Source organism: Ambystoma mexicanum, chromosome 12, assembly GCF_040938575.1.
Source record: "Ambystoma mexicanum isolate Mex_15411 chromosome 12, UKY_AmexF1_1, whole genome shotgun sequence".
Classification (NCBI taxonomy): domain Eukaryota; kingdom Metazoa; phylum Chordata; class Amphibia; order Caudata; family Ambystomatidae; genus Ambystoma; species Ambystoma mexicanum.
In genome coordinates, this window is record NC_090936.1 from 932971904 (window position 1) to 932986425 (window position 14522).

Here is a 14522-nt window from a genome sequence, read left to right on the forward strand (position 1 = left end):
AGTAAATAAAACCCACAATCAGAATCTTTACATATAGAGGCTTGTCGCTGCCCTCCCCTGCAAGGTGCGTTTTATGCCAGAATAAAACATGTGAGTTTGCAAACAGGAAGTGCAGCATTGCCGGCAGAGACTGGACAAGAGAAACTCAACTACCAAACCACTGACTACCGTGGAGCAAAAAGAGATCATACAGTACACAACACAGAATATTTACAGATTATCCAGTGAAATAGTTACACTCACTCAGCATATTGCATCTGCACCACTGTGCACCCCAAGAAGGGCAGCTTTCTTGACTGGTAGATACCACTTCAGGTCAGATCAAGGGCATCACTCGTCTGGGCGTCGGACATTAATGTAACGCTCACCTGGCTCCCGCTGGTCTGGGTTGCTGTGGCCTCTTCAACCGTGATGCGCAGAATTCGGACCACCGATTGAGTAGGACCCCCAAATCTTGCTTGTCTGGCCCGTAGGAATATCCTTCTGCAGATGAGAAAGGGGATTAACTGTCTGCTGAATAGTGTGCTTGCTCCCCTCTTTCCCCCTTCGTTCTTCTCCGACTTCCTCCAAAACCCCCGGTTTAAGCTCACCTTATGGTTTGGAAGGATGAACTCTCCATCCTGCTTCTGGTGCAGGGGCACGCGTTCGTCCAGTTACTTCACTGGTTTTCAGAATGGCGCTGGCAAATCCACTTGACTTTTCTGAGCGATACGCCGTAAGTATGAAGATGCAAAAGTTCAAGTGTGAGCCTCCTTTATGTTGTTTTTCCTGACCTGTGATCTGTCCTTTATTTCAGGTGCAGAACAAAGGCGATGCGTTGAAGGGTTAAATTGCTGGTGGTAAAATCAGGTGAGTTAGTGATGAGGGCGACCCCTCTAAATGTCTTTATAATTCCCCAGTAATGTCTTTTGTCCTTTCCCCATAGGGGCTGGGGTGCGGTACCTGCCAAAGATGCGGCGCCGACCCGAGATGTCGAATTGTTCACCAAGAAAAGCCGGTAAGTAATATGGCTGAAAATTCGGCTTTCCTCTTGTGTTCCCTTGCTCACCTTTTGTCTCTTCTTCTCTCCCCTAGGTGCAGAGATGTGGCGACCGGTGCTGAGAGCCGCGATGGAGCCGGGCGGCGTCTCGGGAACAGGTGAGTGAAGCGCGGCGCTGCAGCGAGCAACGCAGTGCTTTTAAATGGAAGTCTTCCTTCAGGAATGCTGGCGTGAAGATTCCGGATGCAGGTAAGAAGGTTGAATAAGTTCTTGGTTTTCACCTTTCTCTTCTCTTCTTTCCTTACAGGTGTTCCAGGTTCGAGGCGGGCGTGGCTGGAGTCCAGGTGCAGGAGCAGACACGGTGAGCGTTCAGCTGCTGGGATGCAGAACAACGCGAAGCACGTGTGGCTGTCCGGGCGTGGCTTAAATAGCCTTGGAAGAAGTTCCAGGTGAGTATTCTTCCACAGCCCCACCCAAGTAACAAAATAGTTACTTCAGAAAAATAGTCCCTCCTAAGCCTCATTTGGCTTGGTTCTTCATGCAGCATGGTCTGCATAAGGTGAGTGTGCAGCATGGTTTGCTTCAGGTAAGTGCACCAAACACTTCCCCTTATGAGCCTGGGCCTATGGCGCCAGGACTGATGTCCAACATGAGCCTGGCGCCAACGGCGCCAGGACAGAGTCCAAAGAGCCCCTATAAAGGGCCGCTGGGCTTTTACCCGGGGGCGTGATGCCTGCTCCCGGGGGTGCTGGGCCTTGCCTGGTGCTCCGGCGGTAGGCATCATGACAATTAAGCGCAGATGAAGAAAAGGGCATTCCCTGTTTGGACCTTTTCGGCCCAGACGGACCCAGGACCAGAACCCCTGCTTCTCTAACATCAGGTGATAAGTCAGGATGGTATGGCTGCGGTCTCCCTTCCCCGTGTCTTTAGCACGGGACAAGGTGGGATTTTCTAGCACAGCACACTCCTGGGCCTCGCCAGCACGAGGTTACAGTTTCTTTCAACGATAACAGGACCTTCTGGGGCCAAATCTCTTTTATGCAAAGTCTCTTGCCTTAGAAGGCCTGACGACCAATAAACAACAAACATAAAATTGTCTTCAATAAATCTTTACATTGGGCGATTACTCTTCACCTTTGTACCGCCTGAGCCGGGCTTTGATCCTTCTCTGTGTTAGCCTCCCTCATTCTGGTTCACTACGGCCTTTCACTCAAAACGTAACATTCAACAGTCTCAATGTCTTTTTAAACAACTATTCACTGTGCACTGTGGACATCCCTCAGCCGGGTTCACACTTGTCGCCACAATGTTCACGGGTATATCACTTTTTACCCCCAATTCGTAGGCATCCTCAGTCGGGGTCACATTTGCCAATTTCACAGTTCACTCAGTTTTCCTCAATGTGTCAAAGACTTTTATGTGTTTGAGGTGTTTTGCTCGACCCTTGTAGGACCACTTGGACACTTCATGCTGGCCTCTCCTAAGGTATCTTGGTTCTCGTAGTTTCAACAAAACAAAGCAGAAAAGCTTCAGTCAGAGACCTTCAAATGAGCACCCCAGTGGTGCCGCACCACGCTGCATCTGGACCTTTACTGGGGTTTCTTTTAAAGTTAAAATACACAAGTTCTTTGTTCAACAATGCTGCCACCTGCAACCTTGGGCCCAGCACTGTTCGGTTTACTATGATATGATGGGTTATTTATAACGTGCGTAATATCCAGAGGTTTCTAAGTGCAGACCCAAGGATCGAACCTGTTGTGCTCTGTCGACTTGCTCCCAAGGCAAGCACGTTGCCCCTGAGCTAGCCTCCCGAGACTTCAGTCCATCAGTCCTCTCCGACTCAACAGCTGTGCTAAACTGTTGGAGTTTCTTGTCTGGGGAGTCAAAACGGCACCATGGAGGCAAGCACTTCTCCCTGGTTTGGCTAACAGCGTGGGAAGGCCCCATGTGCCATTGACACCTGTCACATGCCAGCTGGACTTCCTGGTCTTATAATTTCCCTTTCAGAGGTTTTGCGGGTCTCAGTTGAAAAGGGCAAGGGCAATTCCCTCCTTGTTGTCTGTCCGGGTTTCGCTGCCTTTCTCCTCCCTTTGAACTGCCAGTCCGGAATAGCTGCTTCCTCGTTTGTTTGCCCTTGCTCAAAGTGTGCACTAGTGCTCTGCCTTTTATCCCTGTGGGGAAGGGAAAGGGCCGTCATGTGTGTGAAGTTACTGTCAATTGCCTGACTCTGCCTGACCCTTGTGTTGGGACATGTCAGGTAAACGGCTCTGGTGTTAGTCCGTTGTCTTTCACAGTGTAGGAAAATGTTCGTCTAGGGAAAGGGGGTTGGGACTTTTGAATATCCTACGGGGTAGGATGGGGAAAAGGTGTTATAAGGAAGGGGTACCGCATTTCACCCGTTGGTGTCCCCCTTCCACTCCCCGAGGACCCTCCATCCAGTTGATCCTCCTGCACGGGTCCACCCCCAAGAACTGGATCCAATAGCGATGGCCTTGTCTTGGCCACCTAGATGGCAGATCCCCAGGGACTAGCGAGTGAGACACCTTAAGGTTTCTCACAGCACACAGATGGGAACTGACAGGAAAGGTAATATCCTTGACCTCATCATCACCACCCTGCCCGCCATCCGTCACAGCTCTCCAAACCTGCTCCACTGGTCAGACCATCTGGCAATCCACTTTGACTTTAGTCGCACCACATCAGTCAAGCAAATCCAACAAAAACCCAGCAAACACGCCTTCAGATCATTCAAGAACTTCCCAGTGGAGGCTCTAACAGAGCTTACTAGTTTTGATGTGCTGGAGGAGTTGCTTGGTTACTGCTTTCTCAAGGATCTTACCTAGTAATGGAAGATGGGTGATGGGGCAGTAGTTGCTGAGGTAATCCAGGTCCAGTGCTGGTTTCTTGAAAAGCGGGAGGATTTTTCTGGTCTTGATGGTTGATGGGGCAGTGCCATGAGTTAGGGAGCTGTTGATGATTGTCAGCTAAGAGAGGAGTGCTTCAGTTGGAAGGGTCTTGAGTAAAGAGCCAGGGAGTATGTCATCTTCATACAATGTTGCCTTGAGGGATGCTAGGGTGGCAGTGAGGTCTTCCATATTTGGTGTCCTGAAAGTTGTCCAGGTATGTGTGGTTTTGCAAGCTGGGATGTGTAGTGTGCTGCCAGTTGTGGGGTTGGTGTCTGTGCTGATGGATCATGCTGATATTGTTGATGAAGAAAGAGTTCATGGCTGTGGATATTTCAATGGAGTGCGATACAGTAGGGTCAGGCAGAGAGTTGATGCAGTGGTTGATGGCTTTGAAGAGGGCTCTGCTTTCATTGGTGGCCTTGACTATGGTGTTTTGGCAGTGGTGATCAGTCGTTTGCGTGTAGCATAGAGTTCCTTGAGCATGGCGAGGTCATATGCGCTGCAGCATTTTTGCCAATTCTTTTCTTGTTTTCTGATTGTTCATTTGTTGAAGATGAGTTATTGAATGTACAGAGGCATGGAAGGTTTAGGCTTGATGGTGCATTGTTTAACTGTGGCCTGGGGGTTAGTGTTTGTGATGGTGGTGTTGAGTTCTTGGTGAAGCAAGTTGCAGTCCTCGTTTGTCAGATTTAGATTCTCCCATGTGAGGTTTAGTTTGGAGAGGTCTTCCGTCGAAGCCTCCACTGGAAAGTTCTCAAATGATCTGAAGGCTTGTTTGCTGGGTTTACAATGGCTTTGCTTGAAAAGTATAATGTGACTAATCTCAAAGGGGATTGCCAGATGGTTTTACCAATCGATCTGGATAGTAGGCAGTGGAGATCTTTCTTTATTAGCTTGGTTGCTGGGTTGTCAGGGATGTTGAAGTTGCCATGGAAGATGTTGCTGGCATACATTAGAGACATGGTGGTGACCAAGTCTGTGAAGTCTTTGATACAGGAGGTGTTGATATTGGATGGTCTGTAGATGAGGTGAAAAATGACTGTGTCTGTTGGGGAGAGCGGGAAGTGGCAGGAAATGTTTTCAAAAGAGCCAGTGAAGGTCACAAGAGTTACAGTATTTGTTGTGTCCAAGTTCCCCAGAGAACCACTGTAGATAAATCTGTGCCTCTGAATACCGTAGTTATCTAAATAACAGTTAGCAAACTGCATAAACATTGGCAAGCATCACAGAAGTACCCATTTTCTTCTTTTTTTCAACCTTTATTTTTTTATTTGCAATTTAGCGGGTACAAACGGAGAGCACATGGAATCAAGCAAGTAGAGCATGTACACAGATAATCACATGGTCTTAAAAATGTGGAATAAACACAGACTGTGTATTAAATACAAGCAATAGCAGTACATAAGTTGTTAATTGTATCAAGTTATCCCCTAATCTGCAGCTGCAATTTCAGCCAAGTAGGAGCGAAACTGAACCCATGTGTCTCTGGGTCTGGATGAAAGGGGCAATGTGCCCACATATTGGTTCTGTTTCTTGAGCCCAGGTCAATGCCAACAACCATTCTTTCTCCCCAGGTTTTTTTTTGATCCTACCACTTCAAGAGGATGCTTTGTTTAGCCATCATGCAACCCATTTTTACAAACGCGCTGCGACTTTTGCCCAACAGATCTGACCATATGCCGAAAAGGTCCCAAGTGGAGTCCGTTCCAATGTGGATCTCACCACCCCGGACAAGGTGTTAGAGAGAATTCTCAAGAATGTGCTAATTTCCCTTACCTTTTGAGACCCCCAGCAACTTTTCTGGATTTCTAGGATTTTAATTTCGACCTGGAAAGAGTGTGAGCCTTTTTTCCCGCTCTTTCATGTGTTTTGATGTGTGTTTTACTTTTGTGTTCTTTGGATATGGAGTTGTATATAACTCAATAGGCATCATCTTGTTCTTGTGTGTCACACAGCACCTTCAGTGCAGTGGCACAGGGGTGTCTTTCAGACTCCCGAAGGTTTAAATACCTTCTCTGGGACTGACTACTGTCTCCCAGAGCATAGAGCATATAAAGTTAAATTGACTTTGCTAGTCTTTTTAAATTCATAGACCCAGCACACACTATCTTCCTATAGAGTGCAGGAAGGGCTGCCTAGCACCCCCTGTGTCTAAACACTCGTGTAACAGTCAAATGTTACTCTTTCCTCTTGAAATGGCTGGTGGCAGTGGTTTTAGAACAAACTACCATGATTTTTCCCGACCGCGAACACTAAAAATCTGGTCAGCCATGTTTTTCAATATGGCGCCTAAGACCCCTTTCTAAAAACAGACTCCAGTCATCTTTTTTTGCTGTTTCTTTTAGGAAAGGTCCTTCTTGTGTTTAACTCTGCACGCCAAACCAGGTTTGGTCCCTTTGTTTGATGCCCTTTGGCAGGCTTCAGTGCTGCAGCCCTCCTCTGGCGCCTGAGTGTCTGGGGTGGGCAGGATGTGAAGCAAGTGCCCGAAACTCCCTGTGCTTAGTCTCCTAGTAGACCTGAATGCACTCTGGCGTGATTGGCTGGCTGACTGTCCGGCAAGGACAGCCACCCTGCTGGGTGGGTGACAGCTAGGCTGGGATGAATGGGAGAAAACTGTTTGAAAGCAGGTCTCTGGGATTTGGAAGGCAGAGTCGACCACTGGAACGAAAGATCCGAAGTCGAGCTGAAGGATGACGACTGCTTCAACTCTTGGACCGTTGGTTTGCCCGGTGAAGCCCTGCTGCAAGTCTGAATTGCCTGACACTCCATTGTCAGAGAAGCTCCTTAAAGGACGACTTCTTCCCTTGAGTTGGTGGGAACAACCAACTCGTAAGCCACCTTGACACCGTCTCCATACTGGTCGAATTTTCATCAGAGTGCTGTACCGGAAAGCCAGTTAGAAGGATACCAGTTTGTGGACTTTAAGGCACTCCCACCTTAAAACCGACATTTTGCCAAGCTTGTGGCCTCTTCCCTGGGCAGTGCAAGAACCTCCCAACGTCCTCCTTCTTGTCCCCATGACTGAAGCTCAGGAACAGCAAGATCTGCAGGAACTGCCAGGAACAACTGCCTCAGCTACAGCTTTACTTCATACTTAAGGTACTGCGCAAACGCGGTGTGGAAATCCTTTCTGCCACAGTGAACGTTTGTGAAACTTTCCCAACTTTGGATTCTTGTTCGCTCCTAATCCGACATATAACTTTTTCTGGCAAACTACTTCTAAGATCCTCGGCAAAGACTTAACCGTTTACTACCAGAACTGTGCTATCCTGTCCAAGACACTGAACCATTGACTTTGGCCCAGGCCTATTGAATAGAATTGCCTGTTGTAGTGAACTGAAACTATTTGTCCTGCCTATAAACGCAATTGTGCTTTAATTCTTTTAAACTGTGTCTTTCGACCCCTTTTAAAAGTTACTGAAGTGCCATTTTGCTCCCACTTCAGGGGAGCCTAACTTGTTCAGAAACTTATTGGTTGTGTTCTGCAGTGTATTATAGTGTGATATTGAGCTGATTTTTCCTAGTGGAATGTTTTCCAACTGACTGTGTAAATAAATGTAAATTCTTTTAACAAGAAACCTTGAATAGTGTTTGTTTGAACTACTGTTATTGCAAGTCCTTTGTGTAACATTTTGTACTGCTCAAATCCCTCTTGAGATAAGTCTGGCTGCTCAGCCACTGCTTCCACATAACTGAGTAGTACAGGCTTGTACCAAAGGTGAGATTGTGCTTACACATGTAGTCTTAATTGTGTGTAGTGTTCCCAAAGGGTGCTGCATGTAATTCTGCCTAACACAAGGTATCTAGGATTTTGTTCCAGAAGTCTCTTAGGTGGCGACTCTCCCAGAACATATGTAGGTGATCCGCTGGGGCATATTCTCATCTAGGGACGACCTGCTCCTCGGATTGAAACATCTTGGTTAGTCTGGCAGTGGTGTACTATAGCCTATTTAATATTTTGAATTGCATGAATTTGTATCTAAAACTGAGGAATACCCTCCTGGTTTGGAAACACATGTGTGACCCTTGGGCGACAGTAAGTTCCAATCCCATTTCTTCCGACCAGCGGGTCTGTGTGTGTGAGGATGGAGGGACCATTTTGTTCAATACCATTTTATAGAGGGTGGAGAGGATTTGTCTGCAATCCCCGGAGTTAACTATATACACCAGTTGCGGTGTCCCAGGGGGTTAATTGGGGCATAGGGGCCATCTGGTGGTCACTGCTGAGCAGATCCGTTAGTATTGGAGCAGATCACCTCCAGAACCCTCATGCCCAGGCTTCCTGTAGTGGGTGTAATGAATTTCCCTTCAGTGTATAAATCCGCCAGTGCTCTATATCCCAAACCCTCCCACCTTGATTGCACCGCCCCATCCCATGTTGGTCCTAGTTCCGGGAACTTCCATAATGGGAGCCATCTATAATAAGGGCGAGGAGCCCCTGTAAGGGCAAATATCGCTCGCCAAGCTTTCAGCATAGAGGCGACTGGATCGAATGGGAAGTTGTCATTGTAGTATTGGTCCAGCAGCAATGTCTTAAGATCTGAGCATTCCTCTGCTAATGTTTCTGATTTGACCTGGGATGTGGGATGTTCTACCACATACCAGAATGTGGCTAACTTGGCCTGGACAGCTATCCAATATATTTCCAGATGGGGGGCTGAGAATCCACCTTTCTCGTATGGGAAGGCCATATCCACCCACTTCTTCCGGACCGTTCCGGAATGGCATAGAAATTGTGCAAATAGTCCCTGCATCTTGGCAAAGTAAGACTTTGCCGCCCATAGTTGGACATTAATAGGACATTAATAAACGTATATAATATCTTAGGCAGTAAGGTCATTTTAATTAGGGAGAGCCGATAGTGGGAGAGATTTCCATCTATTGAGTTTTCATTCCACGTGGGTAATGATTGCTTTGTGATTGTCACGTAGCAAGGAGGTGCGTTTTCTGGAGACCACTACCCCCAGATATTTAATGTGGTCGGGGGACCATCGGAGAGGGAGGGAGCCAGGAGGTTCACAAGTATTATCTGTCAGTGGGGACATTTCTGATGTGGAAAAGTTCATAGAAGCTGGAGAATTCCCCAATTAGTTTAATGTCATCAAGGAATGGGTCCAGGTTAGTATGAGGGTCTTTAACATATAACAACACATCGTCCGAGTACAGGGAGATCATTTCGGGAGGGCCAGCCAGAGCGTTCTCTGATGAAGTCCGCCATGAGCTCAGACCAGAGCGAAAAAGATCGGGTAGAGGGCACAGCCCTGCCGAGCGCCTCTTTCTAGTTGAAACTGATTGGATATGCATAAATTAACCAGTACTCTGGCTAAAGGCTGTGTATATAACAGTTTATTATATTGTATCATGGCTGGCCGAAAACCCATCTTCCTGAGAACCACTAGTAAATATTCCCACAATACCATATCGAAGGCCTTTTGAGCATCAATAGTCACCGCAATAGCACTAACCTCTGGATCTATTCTGGCCATGATGTCAAACAGCTGCCTAACATTGAAAGCTGTAGATCTTCCAGGAACGAACCCAGCCTGATCGCAATAGAGCAGATATGGCATCAGTGGGAGAATGCGGTTGGCAGGACCTTAGCGTAGATTTGGGTGTCACAGTTCATGAGCGATAGGGGCCTATAGGAGCCACACTCATTGCTAGGTTTGTCAGGTTTAAGTACTGTCATCACGCCCTCTCAGAGCGACTCAGGCAGAAGAGTCACAAAGCAATTCCTCCCAAACCCAGAGAAGGTTGGGGGCCACCTTGGGTAAGTTGGCGATTACCGCCATGATTTCTTCAAGTGTAATGGGGGCCTCGAGCTCCACCCTGGTCTGATGGTTAAGGTGTGACAGTGGGATATGTTCTAGCAATGACTGACTGGTTTGTTCCCCTCTGAACAGTTCTGCAGTGTATAGTGTTTTGTAGAAGTCACGGAATGTTCCAACCCCCTCGCCATCTGTCCATTTAGTGCTACCTCGTTCATCCAGAAGACAGTCCACCTGGGTTTGCTCTCTCTGTCTGAACTAGTATCGCCAGAGTTTGTATTTGTATTTATTTTATTTGTAAAGCGCTCCTGGCCCTAGTCTACCTGGTCTGTCCCCCTCCCCGTATCTTCTAGCCGCCTGTGGGAGGGAAAAATAACAGATTTCCCTCTGGGCGTGTGCCTCGAATTTTTCCAATTCCATCCGCATTGGCACTAGCAGCCGGGAACAGGAATCTGGGGAACAGGAATATTCAATCTCAAGCTTTTTAAGTGTAGTCTCAGATTCCTCCCAGTCCCTTCTAATGCTTTTGAGGACTTAAGATTCCCTCGATATCGCCATACCCTTTATCTAGACCTTGAATGCCTGCCATCTAATACCAAGGGAGGTGGAATCCACTGCATTACAGATGAAAAAGGTATCAATGTCAGCCTTAATTACTGCCCGGAATACTATATCTTTCAATCAAAGCTTCTGACTTAAACCTCCAAGCGTACCCTGAGTTGCTCCTGCACAATTTCAGTTAAAGCATCACCGGGGGGTGGTCAGACAATGTGCAAGGCTTTGTCGGCATCAAGTACTTTTCCCCATAAATGAACTGGATATCAGAAACATATCAATGTAGGACAACATGTCGTGCATTGAGGAATAAAAGGTATAGTCCCTCGTCTGTGGGTGTGTCATGCGCCATGCATCGCACAAGGCTAGTGGTTGTATAAGGTATAGCAGACGGCAGGCAGCTCTGGGTTGGGGCCTGGGTGCAGCATTTGTTATGGCTAGTGCACGGTCTAAAATCAGATTGAGATCTCCTCCCCATACTATGGGTATTCCACAGTAACCGGACATGATTCCTCCAATAAGGTCAAAAGACTCAGGGTATTCAACATTAGGGCCGTATGTGTTTGCAAGAACTAATTCCGTTCCTTCAAGGACTCAATGAACCACCACTTACTGCTGGGTACTTTCTTTTCCACATATTTTTGGGCCTTATGTACAAGTATCATGACTCTGCTGGATTGTGAGGAGTAGGAGGTGAAGTACCTATTCCTCCCCCATGTAGGGGCAATACTACGGCATATTCCTTCTTTGGCATGGGTTTCCTGCAGGAATAAAACATTTGCCCAGTGTCTTTATATATAGTATATTACCTCCGTGTTTTAGTGAAGTTCCCCAGACCACAGACATTCCAACACAATCTCAGCTGTTGTGCCATAACATGTGTTATTCCATAATTTACACTGTGTTTACCATTAGTCCAGAATTCTGTGCAACCTAAGAACATGCCGTCTGAGCACTCAATTGCCAGTATTTTAAGTGTTTACTCTGCCCAATTCGCCTGAACTGTGCAACTAGTGCACATCCATACTAGGCCAACCAAGTATATTCCCCTTAGCAGGCCCAGCGATGGGATTTCCTATGGGAAATCTGAGCTTCGATGAATTTCACAGCTTTGCTCGGGAATGTAAAAAGTAATTTACCACAGACCACAGTCTAGCTGTAAACAACATGGCATATTGTATGTTGTGTTCCCGAAACATTTTCTTTACACCAATAAACCGTCTGTGCTCATGCTGCACAGGGAGTGAGAAATCCTGGAACAAGCGAATGGTTTGGGATCCTAATCTCAGTTCTTTCCTCTCCCGGGCCAAGCGCAGTAGGTGCTCCCTGTCACGTTAACTTAATATCTTCGCTATGATGGGCCTGGGAAAGTAACCCGGTTTGCGTCTGGGGGCCAGGGCACGATGGGCATGCTCCACAGCAAAGAAGGGGGAAAGTTCTGGGTGACCCAGTAGGTCTTTGAGCAGGTTTTCCACAGCTGATTTCATGGTACGAGTCAGGGCGTCCTCCGCTACCCCAACTACACAGATGTTATTTCTGCGTGATGTGACTCAAGATCATCGCATTTGTTTTGGACAAATTTCATGGCCACAGCATCCTGGAGAGCATGTACTTTGTCTTCAGTGGCCCCTATCCTTGTCTCCGCTTCTGTAATCCAGGCCCCTCCTGCGCCAATTGGGAGCGAATGGACGCCACATTCACCGTTATGTCCTCAAGTGTACGGCGGCAAAACCTTTCGACATTGCTTCCATCATGCTTGTCGATCTGGTGAGGATGACGGCCCAGGGAGCAGGATGGCTGGGTCAGGTTGGAGTTGCGCTGGCTGTCCCTGCTTGCTCCTGGGAGTGGATCTTGCGAATTTGTCCATCGCTCTGGATTTTTTTTCCCCCACCTCCTCCTTTAGCCATGAGTTATGGGGGTACAGCTCCAGAGATCGAGCGGCCAGTGTCGGTAGGGCTAAAGACTGTTCCCAGGCCGACAGGTTGCTGGTCAAATCCTCTGCTGGGGGGGAAGACGCACGCTGCAGAGGATATTCTCTGGTCTACTTCCTAGGCCCAGTAGAAGAAAAGTTCTAGCCCCATGGTCTCACACAGTTATAAGGGTTATCATTTGCCCCCACTGTAATGGTACGTGCGAGGCGGAACAAACAGCATCCGTGGGCCATAAAGCGCAATATGCGCACCAGCCGCAGGGTCCCTGAGCTGTATATCGTGCAAACCTACCACCAGGGCATGCTGCTTCCCTGGGACAAGGTAGAGGCCCCTCTCGCAACTCATATATATGTGACCGGCATGGGTCAGCTCTTCCAGCTGGAAAATATCTGTCTGTTCACACAATGAGGGGGCTCCTCAACCCTATTGGATGTCCTACGGGCCACCTTGGGGGCAAATCCATGGCAAGGGGGGAGCCGACGTGGATCCTCAGTCCTGTGTGCCCCCCTCCCTGTTAATACACAAATATAAGGATCAGGGGCCAGGCGGCCTCTGGCGTTGTACCAGTCCCCCAGAGATGACCACTGTGTGGCAGGGTTGAGGGGTAGTGCTCCTCACCTTGTATCACTGATGCGAGAGTATGGACTCCAGTCCCCTGCTGTACATCAAGCTGCTGAACTTGGTGCCTGCTCTTCCCTGTGGCGCATTGTTTCGCTCCCTGGTCACAGTCAGGCGAAGCGTGGGGGGATTGGCAGACTTGCCATGCTAGCCACCAATGTGGGGCCGGGGACTGCAGGATTCCAGCGGCACATGGAGACCTCCGGTACCAAGTCGCTCCGTCTCAGGACCCAGCAGATAGCAGGCGGGGAATGTGTGGATCACACCCACAATGCAGCGCAGGGAGTGAACCAGGCGAGGCTGTGCAGGTTACCTCCTCCCTGCGCAGCATAGCAGCCTCCAGCTCCTGATCGTCTCATCCTCCGCCGTCCTGTTAAAAGGCAGTAGTGTTGATTGAAGGTAAACCAGTGTCATGTGGGCACAGTCGACCCCACAGCAGAGCAAAATATTGATGGATGGTGCCGCCTCACATAACAATAACCGCACCGATGTGCAGAGCTCTAGGACTAAGCAGCCATGTTCCTTGGCTGCTCAACAGCACCCCCAGAAGTACCCATCTTCAAAGTCAAAATGAAGATCCAAGCACTGTAAATTCCCTTCTACTAGATACCCAGTTGTGGGCTCAGTGAATTTGGATGCTTCTGAACTCTGCTTTGCACTCCTGTGAACCTCCTTTATACTGCTGCCAGTTTACCCCCAACCCAGTAGCAAACCATGTGGAAGCTCGAGTATAACAAATATAAAAAACAATGTCAGGTGGGACATTTTGGCCCCAGGCAGTGTGACTGCAACTCTCCTTAACCCTCAGCCTGTCATCGTACTTGAAAACTGAAGATAATTACCCATAGTCTTGGGTCTTATAGAAAACTTCACAGTCATCAGAAATTCCAACAGTGACCATAACATCCAAAAAACATGCTGGAGAACCTTAAGAGATAGGAAAGCAAAAATGCAACATGAAATAGAACCGGCAAACCAAGGCAATAGAATGAAGCTTTCCGAGAGAGCAATCCAGTCTATAACAAACAAGTATCTTGAAAACTCGTTAATCAAAACGAAAAATAACAAAGTATTTGACTATACTGTTTTTCTTCAAGCTCACACAATAAAAATAGGAAATCATCCTGAAAGAACGAAGCCTCACAATCATAGCTACAACATACAGTTGGTAGCGAAAAGAAATATCTTGCAGCGACTAACCAGAAATTACCAAAAAATCTCTGACGTTGGAAAATGAAGCAAGACTCAAGCAGGCCAAGATACAGTATAGTCACCGGCTGACACAGCGAAAACATGCCCTCTATCAAAAAGATGCTGAGGAAATGCTCATAGCCATACATGGAAAAAGCGCGAAAGCTTTCTGGTCGCTCATCAGAAGCACCAACAGCTCAACAGAAGACTTCTTGATGAATACTGTTGGGGAAGCTAAATGGGTCGCACATTTTACCAGTCTATACAAATCTCCAGAGCTAAGAACAAAGGAAACCTCGCCACGGAGCAAGGCAAAATGGGGGATCGCAGAGGATTTGAAACAATTCTACTAAAAATCAAGAAATTGTCGAACTCAAGAGCTCCCGGCCCTGATGGGATATCCAACTTAGAATTGAAGAATAATCCGGAAGCCTGGGCAAATTTAATGAGTGAAATTTTCAAACAATGTAACACAAGAGAAATTCCAGCCTCTTGGAGAGAAGCCACGGTAATTCCTTTCTTCAAAAGAGGGGCAAGGGACGACCCAGCCCAATACCGGCCAATTGCACTATTG

General features: G+C 47.6%; 1 protein-coding gene across 4 annotated transcripts in view; it reads left to right on the top strand.

Moving 5' to 3' along the window:
• Positions 1–14522, top strand: part of LOC138514122 (protein NEDD1-like) — a 1166279-nt gene that overhangs the window by 1094220 nt on the left and 57537 nt on the right. The window lies entirely within an intron of this gene.